A 21,295-nucleotide genomic window follows, 5' to 3' on the forward strand; every position below is an offset into this window, starting at 1 on the left:
CTTTCTATTGTTGGTTCTTCATAAATAAAGGATAAAAGAATTTTCCATTCATCTCAGGGCTTAAGAGTAAGAGAAGTTAAATGTCATCAAATGTCATAGATGAAAAGGAGATGTTTTTGTGTAGAAAGGTTTATTTCCAAATAAAACTATATCTGCTTGGGCTTTTCAATCTCCACTGCAAATAGAGATAGCTATGTAATTTCCAGTTTCTACCAGCAGAATATAAAATAGAAGCTACTTGTGGTACCCTATTCAAAGGAGGATCATCTCATCATGCTTGCTTATTTCACCTTGTTTTGTTTTGTTTTCACTTTTGAGGCTTTTTTTAAAACAAGCATGAAACATTGTCTTTGTCCAGAAAATTGGAATGAATCCACTGAGTCATCCAAAAAGTTGAAAAAAAGAAATGAACTGAGGTAGACCCAAGATGATTGATCCCTTGATTTTAAATTCCCACAGCTCAATCTAGGTCAGCTAAGCCTTAATCTTTCATTTACAGAGTAAGTGCTTTTGAAACACATGTACTAAGAAAAGATTGTCTGGCAAAGAATGGCGTGTTCAGTGGTTGTGTAATATGCTATAATGACATTTTGATTGTGTACTACACAAAACTGTTATGTCATTACGAAAACACTAGGCAACATTTGTCAAATCTAAGAGAAGGAGAAATTTCAAAGTTGCACCTATAATTAGTGCAGTGTGAAATTTAAAATACTTTCATTTTTATTCCCAGACCAGATTTTGAAAGTGGTCAGTAGGACTCTTCCAAGATTTTGGATTAAATTAGAGGGCACAAACATTTTTTCTTCATCTTTAAATGACAGGAAAGGGAAACAACTTCTCAATTAGGACAGACCTTAGGTATTGACTAGTGACGATGGTTACAAGACTGTTAGCTGCTACTCCCAGTTATTGTTAAGTCCCTTGATATAAGACTTTACTAAAATTATAGGGGACCCACGGCATCTGAGTAATTGATCTTTCCAATTTAAACTATTAGTAAAACAAAACAAAATGAATCTTTAAAAATTCCTAAAAGGATATGAAACTAAGGTATATTTTTCTGAGTTATAATTTGAATCACTTGGACTTAGAGGCTGGTGTAATAGTGAGTCTTGGTGTCCACCCAAATTTTCTATACCTCACTTCAGTTTACTGATTTCAAGGTTTCATTCCTATCCCTTCTCCAATAGTCTTGTGAAATGAATAAAGTATTGTTCTGTGGAAAATCCCAAAGAATAAAGAGCTAGCCCTGTTGATAGAAATTAAAAGAAGATGGAGGGGTCTAAAAATCAACAGTTCCTAAGCCAGAAAATTAAATCATAGATAAATTAGAACACACAAATGAAATGTGATGGTTATATGAATAAGTTCACCATATATTATGTATGTTATTAAGTACTAAAAAAAAAAAAAAAGAAAAGAAAAACTAAGGAAACTACTTTAGCAATTACTTCTTCCAGTACAAAAAAATGGTCATTAAATGAGATAAAACTTTAAAAGAAAACTTGTGGTGTGAGGTTATACATAGGCCACACATAATTCTAAATGGAAATGTAATTGAGGAAAAAGCCAGAAGCCTATATAAGCACCCTATAAAGTAACGGGTGGCACAGGGCTTGTATGTTTTAGAGATGTAAGGAATCAGAGACTGTTCTCTAAAGTCAAGATTAGCTGATATGGAAATAAAATGTTTTTGCTTACATGAATCCCTCCAGTGCTTAACCCAGGAACCATCAACACCAGCAGAGTTACTATTTTAATTATGCATATTCAGGTAAGTTCATGATTAATGTTTCTTCAGAAATGGTGTATTTTATTGGCATTTATTGCAAAAGTATTTGTAAATGACGTCAGTGCTTTATTTATGGCAACATTATGCTTCTGAGGAGGTTCCTTATATTTTTCAGTTTTATGTTGCTGTTTTTTATGGAGGAGATTATAAGGTAGAGTATTATTTTCAGATTTTTCTTTACTAAATATGATGGGATAAGTTCTATAGAAATAGCTAGGTTGTGTGGCACACTTAAAATTTAAAAATAATTTTTAAATAAAACCAGTGATTAAGATTTGAATATTTGTAGCTATGATTTATATTATGTATTCAACAGCTCGACTTAATATGCAGAAGTTGAAAAGTAATATACATGAAGATTTCATTTCTATGATTAAATTCATAAACAGTTTTGAAGAAATATAATAACAATCAAACTAAAGACAATTCCACTCAAATACAATCAGTTTTACAGAAAGTCAGGGGATAAAAAACACTATCTCAGTCCCAATATCTAAGACGGATTAACACCTAGAGAGCCATTCAGAATGATGTTAAATAATAGCTTGTTGATGAACATCAGTAACATGTGTAACACATGTAGCCCAGATGTCAACTGTCATCCACTCACGTCTTAAGATCTCAGCTAGATTATTTGACTACTCACTCATTCCACGTTCTTTAGATGAGTAATACCTTCCCAAACCTCTGGTCTTTCCGAGCAGCTGCTTTCACAGAATGAACTCAGTTTTGGATTACCTGAATGTTCTGAGTGCTCTGTACCTGTCTACACTACTTCAATCCAGATGGGAAATCTAGGGCATTCTGTAATTTCTTTTACTTTTGCTTTTTTTTTTTTTTTTAAGATTTTATTTGAGAGAAAGAAAGAACAAAATGAGCAGAGGGGAGGGACAGAAGGAGAGAGACTGAGAAGCAGACTCCCCGCCGAGCAGGAAGCCCCTTGCGTTGCTCATTCTCAAGAACACAGAGATCATGACCTGAGACAAAGGCAAACGCTTAACCAACTCAGGCACCCAGATACCCCAACATTCTGTGATTTCTAAGAAGTCAAAACAAAAGCCACTCGTTCAAAATATGGGTCTGTCATCACAGGAATATTTCCTCAAGAGAGGGAAAAGTTTACATTACAACCATGTAGATAACTTCAAATAGAAAATTAGACACAACTGTTTTCTTAAAGGCTCCATCCACCTATTTCTCAGAAAGTATCCCATTCAACACTTGTCTCTTCACTCAACCATAGGAAATTTGGAAATTTGGGAAGAGCTCAGCTAAATGATTCTGACTTGGGCTGTGGTTTCAGACAGACAGTAACTGGGGCTGCAAACAGGGAGGACTGGCCATACATTTCTCTGTTTTCTTGCAGTCTCAGTGCTTCCTTGTGAAGTTTTTCCACATAGGCCAGTGTGTACTTCCTCACAGCATGAGAAGTGTTTTGCTCTGAGAAACAGGGTTTCACTCTGAGTGTGCAAGGCATTGAGGTAGAATCTGCACCACCTTTTATGACTAGCCTCAAAAGTTACAGAAAAGTCACTTCCGTATAGTCACAAGTCCCTCTAAGTTCAAGATGAAGTAATATAGACTCCCTTCTCGAAATCACAATGTAAAACCAAAGCATGGGATAGGAGATACTGTGGCCATCTTTGGAAAACACAATGTGCCACAAACATTTAATTATTTATCCTAAAATTCTTACTCAATTCTTCTAAACATACAGTATCAAATATAATGAAGTAATATTTACATATAAATATGTTAATCTAACATTTTATTAACATTATGAGTTGAGTTCCTTTAGTCACTAATGGAATATTTAAAGATCCGTAGAACAAACAAAAGCATATGTCTCGTACAAAATTAATAGCATCATTAACCTGTCTACAGGGTAAGACTGGTTCAGCTGCTAGAGCTTTAGTTAAAAGCATGTTAAAGTCACTAGGCATACAGAACCTAGAATTAGATCTACCAGTAGAGGATAATGGCCTAAATTCCACTGTAAGCTCTGTGTCCTGAGGAAGATGTTTAACCTTTCTGGAACTTTTGGTTTGAGCCTTGCTAAAATATGCGATTATAATGTTTTCTCTTTCTTTCACTGCATATAGGCATCATTCATTATCTCTTTCATGGATGAGGCAATAAAACTAAAGGAGATAAACTATCTGTCTAAAACTTAAATCAGTATCAAAAATAAGACCAAAACTGGGCTCCAAGTTCACTACTCTCAAGCATACAACCTATTTGATCAAAACAACAAATACCAACAGGTGAACACATTATATGAGGTTATATCTAGAATAAAATTAGAGTGGCTACAAAATTGAATGTACATTTATATCTGCTTTATTGATAAAGTCATTAATTACTACATTTCAACCACACTGAAAATAAGTCAGTGCAGGCCTGTATTTGCCAGGATTTGTGTCTGAAGCATGCCGGCAGACCCATCTAGAAAGTTGTACTCTGTATATATCAAACTAGACTGACACAGTCAACCCTATTGTATTTTTGGCATATTCTAAAGGGTATTCTCCCTACACACTTAATCTGTTCTTTCCCCATCAGCCTGATAATATATGTATATTTGTTTACAGAGTATACTAACTGCAGTTGTTATGTTATATTTGGATGATGATGTACCAATACATAATGTAAAAGATGTGCTCAAATGCCAAAAAGGTAACAAGTTTGCATGGATTTGGCAGTCTTTGCATACAATAGCCTTCTTAAGTCAAGAATAAAAAAGATATCCTTTGGATAGACTTAACAATTAATACTACTTATTTTCTTCTCATTTTAAAACATGACATAACTTTAAAAGTTAATTAATTAATTAAGAAAAGAGAACCTTTGAAATCCCCTCTATCACCTATGCACTTCACTCTAAGGGCAGAGCTATGTACATTGCAGCTCTTTCTTGAAACAAAAATTCGCAATGGCTATTCAGTGTAATTAAGGAGGAAAAAAAGTAGATCAACATTAACCCAAAGAAAAACAGAAAACTCGGAGAGACATCAATGATGGAGAAGGCTGCAAAATGTATTAACTAATCATTTGCACAAAAGACTTCAAAGATACAAACTTCTACCAGTGACCTCTTTAGAAATGCAAAAAACATTTAATGTTTTGTTATGAAACTCTCTTGGGCTTTCTCAGTACATAACTTCAAATAATAAATTGTTTTTTCCTTTTTAAAAAAGGTAGTCTGGATAATCATTACAACTATGGTTACTGGAGTCAGACAGACCTGTTTTTGCATGTCAGTTCTACCATGTATGAGATGTGTAACTCTGGTCAATTAATTTGACCTCCCAAGTCACAGTCTCCACATCACCAAAATTAGAGTAATAGTAATAATGGATTAAATAAAATAATTCACACAAATTTCTAATAGCACCTAACACATGGTGTCAGTAGATACCAAGTACTATTCTTGCTCATAACAATACTCATAAATATAATTATTGCCTAACTGGATATTCTGAATAATTCTAAAAGATATAAAATGAAAATAAAAGATATAATTAGGAGAGAAAAAATTAAGTGACTATGCTTATTGACCATTATATAATTTATATAACTGGAATTCCAAGAGAACTGAACATATCTTAGAATTATGAAAGATTAGAAAAGTGGCCAGGTCAATGAAGAAGTCAAACTCTCTCTCTTCATAGATGACATGACTCTTTATATGGAAAACCCAAAAGACTCCACTCCCAAACTACTAGAACTCAAACAGCAATTCAGTAACATGGCAGGATACAAAGTCAATGTACAGAAATCAGTGGCTTTCTTTTACACTAACAATGAAAATACAGAAAGGGAAATTAGAGAATCAATTCCATTTACTATAGCACCAAGAACTATAAGATACCTGGGAATAAACCTAACCAAAGAGGTAAAGGATCTGTACTTGAGGAACTACAGAACACTCATGAAAGAAACTGAAGATACAAAAAGATGGAAGACCATTCCATGCTCTTGGATCAGAAGGATAAACATTGTTAAAATGTCTCTACTGCCTAGAGCAATCTATACTTTTAATGCCATTCCGATCAAAATTCCATCAGTATTTTTCAAAGAGCTGGAGCAAACAATCCTAAAATTTTTATGGAATCAGAAGAGATCCCGAATCACTGAGGAAATGTTGAAAAACAAAAACAAAACTGGGGGCATCACGTTACCTGATTTCAAGCTTTACTACAAAGCTATGATCACCAAGACAGCATGGTACTGGCATAAAAACAGACACATAGACCAGTGGAACAGAGTAGAGAGCCCAGATATGGACCCTCAACTCTATGGTCAAATAATCTTCAACAAAATAGGAAAAAATATACAGTGGAAAAAAGACAACCTCTTCAATAAATGGTGCTGGGAAAACTGGACAGCTATGTAGAAGAATGAAACTCGACCATTCTCTTACACCATACACAAAGATAAACTCAAAATGGATAAAAGACCTCAATGTGAGACAGGAATCCATTAGAATCCTAGAGGAGAACATAGGCAGTAACCTCTTTGATATCAGCCACAGCAACTCCTTTCAAGATATGTCTCCAAAGGCAAAGGAAACAAAAGCAAAAATGAACTTTGGGAACTTCTTCAAGATCAAAAGCTTCTGCACAGCAAAGGAAACAGTCAACAAAACAAAGAGGCAACCCACAGAATGGGAGAAGATAGTCGCAAATGACAGTACAAAGGGCTGATATCCAGGATCTATAAAGAACTCCTCAAACTCAACACACAAAAAACAGACAATCATATAAAAAAAATGGGCAGAAGATATGAACAGACACTTCTCCAATGAAGACACACCAATGGCTATCAGACACATGAAAAAATGTTCATCATCACTAGCCATCAGGGAGATTCAAATTAAAACCACATTGAGATACCACCTTATACCAGTTAGAATGGTAAAAATTAGCAAGACAGGAAACAACATATGTTGGAGAGGATATGGAGAAAGTGGAACCCTCTTATACTATTGGTGGGAATGCAAGTTGGTGCAGCCACTCCACAGTGTGGAGATTCCTTAAGAAATTAAAAATAGAGCTTCCCTATGACCCTGCAATTGCACTACTGGGTATTTATCCCAAAGATACAGATGTAGTGAAAAGAAGGGCCATCTGTACCCCAATGTTTATAGCAGCAATGGCCACGTTCACCAAATTGTGGAAAGAACCAAGATGCCCTTCAACGGACGAATGGATAAGGAAGATATGGTCCATTTACACTATGGAGTATTATGTCTCCATCAGAAAGGATGAATACCCAACTTTTGTAGCAACATGGACGGGACTGGAAGAGATTATGTTGAGTGAAATAAGTCAAGCAGAGAGAGTCAATTATCATATGGTTTCACTTATTTGTGGAGCATAACAAACAACATGGAGGACAAGGGGAGATGGACAGGAGAAGGGAGTTGGGGGAAATTGGAAGGGGAGGTGAACCATGAGAGACTATGGACTCTGAAAACCAATCTGAGGGTTTTGAAGGGGCAGGGGGTGGGAGGTTGGAGGAACCAGTGGTGGGTATTAGGGAGGGCACGGCTTGCATGGAGCACTGGGTATGGTGCAAAAACAATGAAGTCTGTTACATTGAAAAGAAATAAAAAATTTTAAAAAATAATAAAAAATAAAACAAAAACAAACTAACAAACAAAAAAAAGAAAAGTGGCCAGGTATAAGAGAAATGGATAAAAATAACAGCTTTCCTTAATAAGTTAGAATAGTTATTATAAAAATATTTCATTCATAAAGGCAACAAAATTTCCCCAGAAGAATAAATGGAAGAATACATATACAACAAATTTGGAAAGAAGAAAAAAGGGAAATTGATCTTAATATAAGGATGGTAATAAAGTTGTTTTAACAACTGACAGAAACTATTATTAGAATAAATGAAACAAGATGGGATTGGGAGGGAGACAAACCATAAGTGACTCTTAATCTCACAAAACAAACAGGGTTGCTGGGGGGAGGGGGTTTGCGAGAAGGGGGTGGGATTATGGACATTGGGGAGGGTATGTGCTTTGGTGAGTGCTGTGAAGTGTGTAAACCTGGTGATTCACAGACCTGTACCCCTGGGGATAAAAATATATGTTTATAAAAAATTTAAAAATTTAAAAAAAATAAATAAATAGATAAATAAAAATAAGAAAATCTCAGTCTAGGAATACATACTTTCAAGCACATTTATGAGTTTAATATATGACAAAACAAATATGAAAAAATCAGTAGCGAAAGGACAGAGCACCAATACTTGTGAGGAAAGCTATTTCAGAAATAATCAAATGAGGTCTTCATCTGTGTAATGACCACAAGCCTATTAACTGCCTCTGCAACTCAAAATATCTCCCCTTCCCTGGTAACTACCATTCTCCTGGTTCTTTGATATGGAATCTGATCCACAGAGAATGAGCTCCTCGAAGCCAGGGTTCATCCAATGCACCCTTGTTTCAGGGCAAACTGAAGTACCATATCCAAACTAGAAAAATAGGGTCACTTTAGTAGAATTTGGGTTGGGAGTATAGAGTTAGTCTTTCTCTGGATGATTCACTGGGAGAAGGAAGTAGAGAGAACACATGAGGAAGGTAAGGAAATGCAATGAGAGCACAGGCCAGAGAAGAAAAACAGCAGAATCCCAATGGCATGCCCACCCCGGATCCCTGTCTCTGCCTGAAGTGTGACTGCATCCCAAACATGGGTTCTGTGAAACACCCCGCTATTAATAAGAAGCAATCTAACTTTTGAAAGCTCTAAAATTCTTGTGACTTGCATCCAAATATTCATAAATAAAACTACCTTATCTACCAAAATAAATTCCAAAAGAAATACACACTAAATTTTAGAATGAAGCATAAGACAACCATAAAAATATTCATCTTGGGAAGGTAAAGAACATTCTAAACATAAAAATTCTACAACAACAACAACAAACTCCATACTTGGTCTTTCATACATATGCAATATTACTATGATTATAATCAAATAATGAACACAGAAAATACCTGCAGCAAATATGATACAACTATACAGAAGATTTTTTATATTTCTGATGTAAAAAGAGCTCTAAAATATGGAAAAATATACTAACATCCAAAATTAAAAGCAGGCAAATTAGAGATTAACAGACAAATCAGAGGAGAAATATAAAAGATCATTAAACACAAGATCATTAAACACATGAAAGATATTCTAGAAATGAAAAGGAATGCTTTCACACTTAAAATGCGTATTAGCGCTGGTTTCTCTTCAGATCATATAAATCTTTTGCCTTTTTAAAACGCATATTACTGTGTTAATATTGATATACAGAAATAAGTTCTCCATGGCTTGTAGTACTGTCAGAAAGTAAATGGCTATAGCCACGTGGACAGAACTAGAGGGTATTACGCCAAGTGAAATAAGTCAATCAGACAAAGACAATTATCATATGCTTTCACTCATAGGTGAAATATAAGAAGCAGTGCAGAGAATCATAGGGGAAGGGAGGGAAACCTGAATGCGAAGTCATCAAGAAAAAAGAAAGACTCTTTTTCTTTTTTCTTTTTTTTACATAAAATGTATTATTTGTTTCGGGAGTACAGGTCTGTGATTCATCAGTCTTATACAATTCATAGCACTCACTATAGCACATGCCCTCCCCAGTGTCTGTCACCCAGCCACTCCATCCCTCCTACCTGCCTCCCCTCCAGCAACCCTCAGTTTGTTTCCTGAGATTAAAAGTCTCTTATGGTTTGTCTCTCTCTCTGGTTTTGTCTTGCTTCATTTTTCCCTCTCTTCCCCTAGGACCTTCCATCTTGTTTCTCAAATTCCTCATATTGGTGAGTTTATAGGATAATTGTCTTTCTCTGATAGACTTACTTCACTTAGCATAATACCTCATTGCAAATGACAAGATTCTGTTTTTTTTTTTTTTTGAAGTCTGCATAGTATTCCATGTATAGATGTGCCACATCTTCTTTATTCATTCTTCTGTTGATGGACACCTAGGCTCTTTGCATAGTTTAGCTATTGTGGACATTGCTGCTATAAACTGGTGTGCATATGCCCCTTCAAATCACTATTTTTAAATCTTTTGGAAAAACACCTAAGTGCAAATACTGGGTTGCAGGATAGTTCAATTTTTTGAGGAAACTCCATACTATTTTCCAGAGTGGCTGTACCAGCTTACATTCTCACCAACAGTGTAAGAAGTTCCCTATCTCCACATCCTCACTAACATCTGTCATTTCCTGACTTGTTAATTTTAGCCATTCTAACTGGTGCTGTGGCCAATGTCGAAGAGGTTACTGCCTGTGTTCTCCTTGAGGATTTTGATGGATTCCTGTCTCACACTGAGATCTTTCATTCATTTTGAGTCTATTTTTGTGTATAAGGAGATGGTCCAGTTTCATTCTTCTGCATGTGGCTGTCCAATTTTCCCAACACCATTTGTTGAAGAGACTGTCTGTTTTCCACTGGACATTCTTTCCTGCTTTGTCAAAGATTAGTTCGCCATAGAGTTTCAAGTCAATTTCTGGGCTCTCTGTTCTGTCCCATTGACCTATTTGCCTGTTTCTGTGCTAGTACCATACTGTCTTGATGATTACAGCTTTGTAATAGAGCTGGGAGTCCATAATTGTGAAGCCACCAGCACTGGTTTTCTTTTCCAATATTCCTCTGGCTATTCGGGGTTTTTTTTTTTTTTTCTGGTCCCATACAAATTTTAGAATTATTTGTTCCATTTCTTTGAAAAAAGTTGATGGTATATTTTATTGCAGTAAATGTGTAGATTGCTCTAGGCAGTATAGACATTTTCACAATATTTGTTCTTCCAATCCATGACATGGAGCGTTTCTCCGTTCGTTTGTGTCTTCCTCAATCTCTTTCATGAGTACTTTATAGTTTTCTGAGTACAGATTCCTTGTCTCTTTGTTAGATTTACTTCTAGGTACCTTATGGTTTTGGGTGCAACTATAAATGGGATTGAGTCCTTAATTTTTCATTCTTCTGTCTTGCTGTTGGTGTATGGAAAGGCAACTGATTTCTGTGCATTGATTTTATATCCTGACACTTTACTGAATTGCTGTATGAGTTCTAGCAGTTTGGGGGTGCATGCTGGTTAACCTCTTTATTACCTAACCCTGAGCACCACTTGAAATATTTGAACTTTAGTATCTACATCAGCCAAGTGGGAATAATTACATCTGCTCTGCACCCCTCACATGACTATTATGAAAAACAAATAGCATAAGTCAAAGCACCTTTTATAAAGTGCTATAAATGCAGATCGCTACTAGTGCCTGGCACGCAGAAGGCACTTAACAAATGTAAGTTTTCTGTCCACTTTTCTTATACCCTATATATTCCCTCATTTGTAAAGTGTGCAATGGGATAAATATGCAGGGTGGAGAGGAGAGTTGATATCCAAGAACCTTTCCCCACCTTCCAGTTTGCATTTTTCCATGAAAGCCAAATCTCTTTCGCAGAACAGGGCAGTGGATTATGCAGTACAAATAGCCAAACCAGTAGCTTGACCGATTCAATGCTTACTACCTGGAGCAAGCGAGGCAGGTGTCACAGGACACAGTACTGCCTCCCCTGTGTGCTGAGAGGGTAGTTATGCTTACATAAAGGACTCCTGGGAATTTAGAGCCTCCAACATACCTCTGCCCAGCTTGCTCCCCTAAGAAAACTGGGAACCTTAAACACACATGGATTTCAGAGGTGTAATACTACCTGCTGTACTCCCATAGGTTTCCAAATGTCCAAGTTTAACTCAATAAAAAGGGGCCAAGAAATGATAAACTACTTGAAAAAGGCACAGGACCTTCTCAATTTAAAAACTGTGATGTTCCCTCTTTTGTCATACAGTTCGGAATATCCCTGACTCTGTCCCACTCCTCCTCACCACCTAACCTCTGCCCCCTCCTTCTCCCGCAGCCCCTGGGGAAGCATATGCAGAGTACAAGTTCACCAGTGCCCACACTTCCCGTGCTCTGGCCTTGACCCTGTAGCAATTCTTCAAGACTCAAGACAAGAGCCTGTTTCTTTATCCAAATTACTAGAGCCTGCTTAAAACGTTGGGCAGCTGAGAATGTAGCCTGTCCCCACAGGGTAGGAATGTATTAACCACCCTATAAAAGTTATTTTTAAAATTATATTTAAGGAACAGCAGCTGGAGAATAAAGAAAAGAAAGGCAAAACACAATTCCTTTATACCCGGGCTGCTGTCCCTCTCACACCAATCTCCCATGGCTCTCTGTGGGAAATGCATCCATGAAAATGCTTTAAGTCTGGCCTCCCAAACTGGAAACTGGAGAAACTAAAAATAAAAACAAACAGGAAATGCAAAAAACCTTTTTGATCAGATTCTTGTAGTCTGTTTGCTTAATTATATAAGCAAGTTTGACAACCGGCTTAGAATTCTTTCTTTGGATTTGGAGGGAATTACCAAAAAATTAAAGAGATACTAAAATACCACCATATATAATGAGCTCACTGCCATTTGGGAATTGTTTCCTATCAACAAACTGTAGATGTTAATATGGAAGATTTTCCAGGAACTCCTATCCTATGGATAAGAGAGTAATCACTTGAGTGAAGCGAAAAAAAAATTTAGCAAACTACAAAGTCATGAAATAAGTGAATATTAATGCAGTCTATGTTTCATTAATCTCTAAATTGTGAGGAAAATAATTCCACCTCTCACTGCTTTTTTACTAACACTGTATTTGCAATATATGATGGCGATTTGTTTTTAAGAAAACAATGCACTGCCAGTTTGGAGTTCACCTCAATTCGACAAGATTTATGCAGAGCACCGACTGAGTGTGAAAAACAGTTCCCACTTCAAGGAATCTACACAATTATAGGAAGAAAACATGTGCATGCACACAGGAAAATAAATACACAAGATGCAAAGTGGTATGAGCTGGGAAAGGGAAAAACACCACATCCAACTGGAGATCACCTTGAGGAATGGGTAGAATTCTGACAGAATAGGAGAAAACAGTAGAAGCAAGGGCAACAGTGGGAAAGGAGCGTGCATGTCCAGAAAAAAAATAATAAGTCATCTCTCGGCAGCATGAGAAAGGGAGTCCAGATTTCAAAGGAAACTTTTTCAAAGGAAGGAAGGAAGGAAGGGGGGGAGAGAGGGATGGAGAGAGGAGAGAGAGAAAGAGAGAGAGAAAGAAAGGAAAGGAAAAAAGAAAAGAAAAGAGAAACAAACTGATAGAAGAGAGAGGCACTGGTCTAACAGAATAGAAGAGGATAGAAAATAAGAAATTCTGTTGGGCTTATTGTATATGGTTATCCTTCATCTTTAAGATTCCAGTTTCAGTAGAGGGGTTAGAGGGGAAAGCTAGATTATAAATTGAAAACAATAAACCTGGGAGGTCCTAGAGCAACAATTTAGTGTGTTTCTACCTCATGTCAGTGTATGAAGCAAAGAATTAAGGAAAAAAATAGTTTAATGTACATGAACGTAAGGTTAAATGAGTTTTAATGCATTTATTTAGGTTACTTATTCTTATGGAATGGATAACATGAAAGCAAAAAGAAACCAGAAAGAAAGAAGAGGTATAGGATGACGGCAAAAGAAAAGTCATGTCTTAGTGGTGGCAAACTGAATCTAGAGGATTGTTAGTCTTGATTGACAAGGAGATACATCTCATCTTGAGTCAAAGGTGTTGCAGTTGGTGGAGATACACAGATTTCTTGAGAGGGAGAGGATAATAGCTAAGAAAGGTCATGGCAGAAAGCACCCATCTCCTGAGCAGAGTTCCATGAGTGATTCCTATTAATGCTTGACACTCTGGAAGTAGGAGAGTTACCAATAGTGAAGGATCCCCAAGTACTAGAGAAAGCCCTGTGAAAAATGACTGATCATGGGGCCAACAAAGCACATGGAGACAGAACAAGGGTAAAAGGACCAAGAAGATTTTTAGTCCACAGAGTGAAGCCTGAAAGATCCGTGATTAGAGGGGTACAAATGTAGAAAGGCAAAAACACTGAGATTAAGATGATTTAGAGTTTAAAGAGAGTTTTGGTTGGGCCCTCCCTTGCTGGAAGGGTCAGAGTTGTTAACACCAGTGGGAAAGGTCTACAGTGGATGGTGACATTCTTCTCATCTGAGGCTTCAGGGAGAAGCTAACTAACACCAAGGGATTAGAGAGAAGGCCAGCTAATGAACTGGGGGTAAGGGATGGCCTAAACTTGGATACCAAATGTAAATACTGAATGCAGAGGAGTAAGCCAGCATTCAGAGAGCCAATGAAGTAAGACCCTAGTGGGTAAGAAGCATTCCTGAGGACATGCTTGGAGGAACAATCAGTTACAGCACAACAGGAACAGAGGCCCACCAAAGAGGCAAAGTAGACTCAACAAAAACTTTTCTGTGCTCTAAAGAGGCTGAAGTAGGATGAAGGGAAAAGGTTTAAGTAGGCAAAAAGCTGTAAGATCAGAATGCTAGAAAGTTCACTGATATAGGCCTTATGACGTCTCCAAAGATGATAAGTGAGGCATAGCGGAGGGACTATTTTAGCAGACTTAACAAAAAAATAGATTTGAAAGAGCAAGGTTCCAGGGTGCCTGGCTGGCTCAGTCAGAGTAGTATGTGACTCCTGATCTCCAGTTCATGAGTTCAAGCCCTACACTGGGCATGGAGCCCACTTAGAAAATAAATAAATTTAAAATTAAAATGATAAACGTAGTGCTTCAATAAATATTCTTATTTTTTAAAAAAAAGAGCTAGCTTATGAATTTGAAAAAGGAAAAGAAAAAGAATGGTCACAATAGAATAAAAATTATTTAGGTATCTCTATTTATAACAGGGTATTATATAATTATACACTATAAAAATGTATTTTACATAACAATGTTTCTCTATAGTTACTGACATATCTATAAAATAATTAAGAAATAATGTTACTGTGAATTGCATAAATGAGGAGTGCCTGGGTGGCTCAATCAGTTCAGCTTTCTACAGCTTAGATCATGATCTCAGTGGTAAGAGATGAAGCACTGCATTGAGCTCCATGCTGGGCATGGAGTCTGCTTAAGATTCTCTCCCTCCCCCTCTGCCCCACCTCACCCCTCCTCCCTTTCTAAATAAATAAATAAGTAAGTAAGTAAATGTAGTCGTATTTGAGGACGCTAAGAGAAAATAAAATGCTGTCACTCCAAGGAAAAGAGTAATTTCAAACAAAAAAATTTTGAATTGTGACTGAATTATTTTGATTAAAACATATAAAGCAATTATTCACATCGTCTGGGAACTAAAGAATGATTGCTTTTATTGATTTACTTTTTTTAAGAAAATAATTTGTCTTCCTAAAGGTATAATATCCAAAGGTATAATAAAGGTATAATGTCTTCCTAAAGGTATAATATAGGCTGAAATGATTTTCAAAAATTGAACAGTTTTATATTTGATAAATTATACAAGATAAAATGTGGGTTATATGAATTATATAACACACATACATTCAAAAATTAAACTGTAGGGCACCTGGGTGGCTCAGTGGGTTAAGCCTTTGCCTTTGGCTCAGGTCATGATCTCAGGGTCCTGGGATCGGGTCCCACATCAGGCTCTCTACTCAGCAGGGAGCCTGTTTCCCCCTGTCTCTCTCTGCCTGCTTCTCTGCCTACTTTTGATCTCTTTCTGTGTGTCAAATAATTAAATAAAATCTTTAAAAAAATTAAACTGTAATTATCAAAGTGTTTTAGGTAATAATGCTTGGAACATTTGCACATAATAACTCATCTCATCTCCATTGTGGTTAATGTTGAAGTGCTTACACTATTTTGTAGCTGTTTCTCTTCCCTAGAAAAGCAGCCACAGAAGTGCAAATGACATCCTATGGGCATGTTGCACTATTTTCCAAGACTTAATAAATTTTATAGTTATTGAATAAAACACATACTTCTACATATTTCGTAAGTGCTACTGATTATATACTAGAAGTACCTTCCATGTTTCTGTTAAGAATAGGCTGAATTGAATTTTTTGAATTATTTTAAACTCTGCTGTTCATAAATTATCAATAGAAATGAAATGTTACAAACTGTCATAATAGAACATGTGCATTGGAATTAGCAGCATAGAACTAATGAGGGTAAAAACATATGTCCAGTTTAATAAGTAGAGTCTGGAAATAACACACATACTGACAGGCTCCAATAATTATCAAACATCAAATCTATACCAGATAGGTAGACTGGTAAGCCAGTGGGTCCAGAAGATAAGAGAGACCACAAGAACATTACAACAAAACAAAGTCAGTGAGTTACAATCCACTGACAGTAATTATTTCCTTCTTGATCTGCTCTATCTTATTGTAATAAGGTAGTGAAATAGCCACAACAATGATAGAATATATAAACAAAATCTGCCTCAACATTGGACACATTTCCAAGTGATATGAAGATCTTCATCAGAACCTAAAGAATTCTAATAGCCAAGCATTGAGGCTTCTTTTCATCCCTCTTTCAGCTTGACATTTGACATTAGCAATCACTCCCTCATGATGCAAATAGTCTTGGCTTTATTTTTTGCATTTTTTCACACAAGTCTGACTCCTTTTCCAAGTCCTCTTTCCCTGGTTTTTCTACTGTCAACTCCTATATCTTGTTCACAGTTTCTCCTTTTATTCATTCAACACATACTTATTAAGCTCCCATTGTGTGCCTGAAAGTGGTCAAGACACAGATATAATCAAAATATATTTAATCTTTGTTATCATGCTCTTGACAGTCTAATTGGAGGGGGAGTGAGAATGAGAATGTGCATTAACAAATACACAGATAACTCATACTAAATTAATGTAGCACATTGATATATGCTCCACCACACAACTGCCAATATATATATATGCCCAAGTCTTAATCCTCAGTACCTACGAATATGACCTCATTTGGAAAAAGGGTCATTGCAGATATAATAAGGATCAAAAGATCAGGTCATCACAGATTGGGGGTGGGAAACCTCAATTAAATCATAAGTATCTTTACAAGAAGAGCTTATATAATGTAGTAAGTATGCATTGACCTGTGTTAACAGTGACATGATGGAAACAGAGATAGTCTTCGCAACTCCATCCGTGTTAATTATAAGTGAATAAAAGAAAGTTCTTTGTTCAGCGAATAGCAATATGTGAGGTCCATTATTATAAGGTGTGACAGAGTCTGATGCTGTCTGACATAGCTCAATAGGTTGTTTGGGAGAAAAGAAAGTTAAAACATAACATTTCATGACATGGCTATTAAAAATGTAGATACCTACATACCACCCACGCTTTCGGGTCATTTTAGCACTTTCGCCACAAAGCTAAGATCTGTGAATGAGATGTATTAAGAAAATCTCGTGCTCTCTCCTTTGAAAAGAGAATAAAAGGGACAAAATTCTCCACACACCCTGTTTCTCCCCATATTTACTAAATGCTATTGTGGCAGGGCAATCAAGACACTACAAGATCATTCGAAAGTAATTAATGCCATTGTGAGAAAAGGATGAATGTCTTACAGTCTGTGCCTTGGCCTGGTTAGGAACACATCTAAATATGGAAAAAATAACAGTCATTATTTCTAGGAGTAACCATCTTTAAAACTATACCATAGGTTCTGGTAAATTTATGGTATAGCTAGATTTGCAGTCCCCCTTTCTTTGTAATCGGTCAAAAACAGCAAGAGATTGTTTTTTTTTTTTTTTTTAAATCATCTCAGCCAAAGTGAAATGAAAATTATATTGGTGATATGGATAATTTGCCCACAAATTTGTGGCCACATTTTAGGCACTCTATTGTTTTTAAAATGAATGGGAGAAAATGACTATTTGAAAAAGAGAGAACCATCACCACACAATCTCACCAGTGGATCTAAAGTCTACCAGCACAGAGTCAAAAAAATTGGAACTTCTTTCAGTTCAAGGGCTCTACTTTATATCTTAGGACTCCAATAATTCAATTTTGTTTTACTCACAATCTCATATGTTATTTTTAAAATTGCTGAAATTAGGGGTGCCTGGGTGGCTCAGTGGGTCAAAGCCTCTGCCTTCAGCTCAGGTCGCGATCCCAGGGTCCTGGGGTCGAGCCCCACATAGGGCCCTCTGCTCAGCGGGGAGCCTGCTTCCACTTCTCTCTCTCTCTCTGCCTGCCTCTCTGCCTACTTGTGATCTCTGTCAAATAAATAAATAAAATCTTTTTTTAAAATTGCTGAAATTAAAAATAGTGAAAAGCTGATGGAAACTCTTTGTGGATAAAACATGTATTTTTATTAAGCTACTTTATTCCTGGCAACTGTTTCATGGTATGGTGGTGGTAGCATTCCTTAAATGCCAACATTCTGCTGGTACCGAATATTGGCACTTTTTATAAATAACTAAGAACTCTAAAGCTAATCCATGTGAAATTCCCACCTCGTGTCTGGTAGATTGCATAACATCAGGGCAGATGAATAGAATGCTAGAACCTCGTAATGAATATGCTGATTTAGAGGTAGATTATCAATGTATGTGCCTGATAAAAGTTTAGTGGAGAAATCCGTTTCTCAGTGTCTTCGGGTTTAGTTAGTTAGTTAGCTTGCTAGCTAGTGACTTAAATTAGTCTCTTTTGGGAATATCCTCGTCTTTCCAATTTCTCTCCTTTCTTACCTTTCTTCATGATGTGACTGGGAATCAAGAAGGTGTATGTGACTATGCAGCACCAGCCTCCTCAACAGCTCCTTTTTTTCCCCTGCAAGCAACCAGAAATTTGTAGGTCTTTCACATGGAATGAACAGATTATGACCAGGAGTGTAGTTACTGGTTCATCCACCTAGTAAGCCTTTTCTTCCAATTGCAGCCAGGTTTTGAGCAGGAAGCTACGTTTCTGCTAGAGTCTGAAGCTTTTCTGGATAATCCTGAATGAGCAGACCCCTGATGCCAATGCATAGCCTCCAGTGATAGCTACATGTTTGCCCACCCCCTTCAGTGCTTAACCCCAGTACAAGAACTTTTGCATCTGATTTCCTCTCCCAAATTCCCATCTGTTCTGTTCTATGACATTTAGCATCCTGGATGTGTTGACATAAGTTTAAGGGATTTTGAAAATTCTTTAACTCTCTTAATAGTATATTCTCCTACAAACATAAAAAAAAGCATCAGTACTGTCCCTCACCATCCTGTCAGTCAAGGTAACATGCATCTAAAAATATAACTAATTGAATCCCCAATAAACAGAGAGATACTGTTTGTACTATATACTTGCTCAATACTGAGAAACTTCCCAAATTCAAAGAGAAGAAAAGCCTTGAAAATGTTCTTCCAGAGATGATCTATCACTTCTGGGGGTAGAAATGTGATGAGTGGCTCTAGAATGTCATAGCACATCCCTTAAAACTGTTTCAAGGGAAACACTACATAATAATGACCAAGAGTTAATGATGATCATAATTAATGACAGCACAAAGATAAAAGACAATGGACACAGTCCCTGCAGAAACTCACTTTCCCTAGTAACATATGTGGAGTCTGTTACTAAGGCTGATTCTATGGCCACAGCCTAGAACCACTTGATCCGAACATTTTATTTATTTTTTTATTTTATTTTTTCATTTAAGAGAGACAGAGATAGTCACAGAGATAGCAAGAGAGGGAGAGAGCGTGAGTGCATAGGAGAAAAAGAAGCAGGCTTCCCACTGAGCAGGGAGCTCAATGTAGGGCTCAATCCCAGGACCCTGGGATCATGACCTGAGCAGAAGGCAGATGCTTAACCAACTAAGCCACCCAGGATCAGAACATTCTAGAATGGAAGCTGGTATTATCCATTTTAACAAGTTTCAGGGATGATTCTAACATACATCTGTGAGTATCTCATGAAGGGTTAAAGTCATTCTCCCTTCCCTGGAAAATTTATGGAGCCTGAACTCTACTCCACTGGACTTACACTGATCCAATTTTTGGGAACTTGCTTGTCAGAGATTAGAGAAAGGGGATACATATGTTGGATTCTAAATAATGATACAAATAACATTACTTTGCAAAACTTGGGGCGCCTGGGTGGCTCAGTGGGTTAAAGCCTCTGCCTTCGGCTCAGGTCATGATCCCAGGGTCCTGGGATCGAGCCCCACATTGGGCTCTCTGCTCCTCAGGGAGCCTGCTTCCTCCTCCTCTCTCTCTCTCTGCCTGCCTCTCTGCCTACTTGTGATCTCACTCTGTCAAATAAATTTGAAAAAAAAAACCTTTGCAAAACTTACTATATTATGTTCCAAAAGCTCTGATTTATTATCCCTTGCCATGTAGCAAATCTCAATCACTAATGGGTAATCACTTATTGAATTATATTTCATTAAACATGAAGACTCTCCTTGAAGTTATTGATAATTTAAGTCTTTATGAACGCAGTTTGTCAAATTCATATAATGACCGAGTGGCAAAAGTATTTGCTTTCATGTTAACAGGCAACAGAAGGCTTCAGCAACTTTACCTTAATATTTTAAGGTAATTTCAACTATTGGGTTTTTTTTTTTTTTAGTTTTTATCTTTGAGGTGTAAGGAACAATGTTATATTAGTTTCAGGTGTACAACATAGTGATTTGACAATCTATATAACATGCAAGCTCACCATGATGAGTGTAGTTATCATTTGTCACCATACAATATTACTGCAGTATTAGTGACCATATTCTCTATGCTATATTTTTCTAAAAGTTTATCTTAATTTTTGATGCATCTGCCCACACTCACACACACAACTCACCTATACACCTCTTATCCCTATTCTTCAGGCTTATTCTAACATCTTTTTTAAGTATCCCAAGATCCAGTTTAATTATTTACTTTTGTTAATTTATTTACTTTTGCTTTAATTATTTACTTTTATTTATTTTACTTTTGAAAAGCCACCTCTCAGCATATCTCCCCAGAATTTAGTTTTAAGTTTATGTGCTGTTAGAAAGAAATATTTATCCCTCACTATTCAAATTTCCGTAAGATAAGACTTCCACTGAACATTTCCAGTCTCTCTCTATCCTCTAGGAGAGAAGCAGATAGAAAGATGTACATGATTGAGAAGATGTGGAACAAGAAATTGACCAGGAGCAACTCAGCCTCCTCACTTCCTTTTGAAAACCTCCCTGTCTACAATGAGTAGGCATTCTGGTTTGCTCTTCCAAGCCACACATTTTACAAGACAAGAATTCCCATGGAGGAAAGTCTGAGGCTGTTTAAGGCTGTCTGTAACTTAGTGGGTAAGCCTAATTCTGAAGATCAACGATAGGTATTTCGTCATTGCCACATCCTGCAACATATCATTTATCTGCATTAAGCTCATATTGTGATATCCATCTGTCTAAATGGTTTGTGTCTATCTCTAAATTGGCTTTAAACTCAGAAGGAAAACAAAAGTAACATTTATTGTATTCCTTCAAACCCCAAACCTATTACACAATTTAAGTAAATATATATCTAATTTGTAGCATACAGATACTCTTCTTGGCTTTTTCCTCCTATTCCTCTTTATCAACCTTCTAAGTAGAC

Source organism: Mustela erminea, chromosome 11 (genome assembly GCF_009829155.1).
Source record: "Mustela erminea isolate mMusErm1 chromosome 11, mMusErm1.Pri, whole genome shotgun sequence".
NCBI classification, from domain to species: Eukaryota; Metazoa; Chordata; class Mammalia; order Carnivora; family Mustelidae; genus Mustela; species Mustela erminea.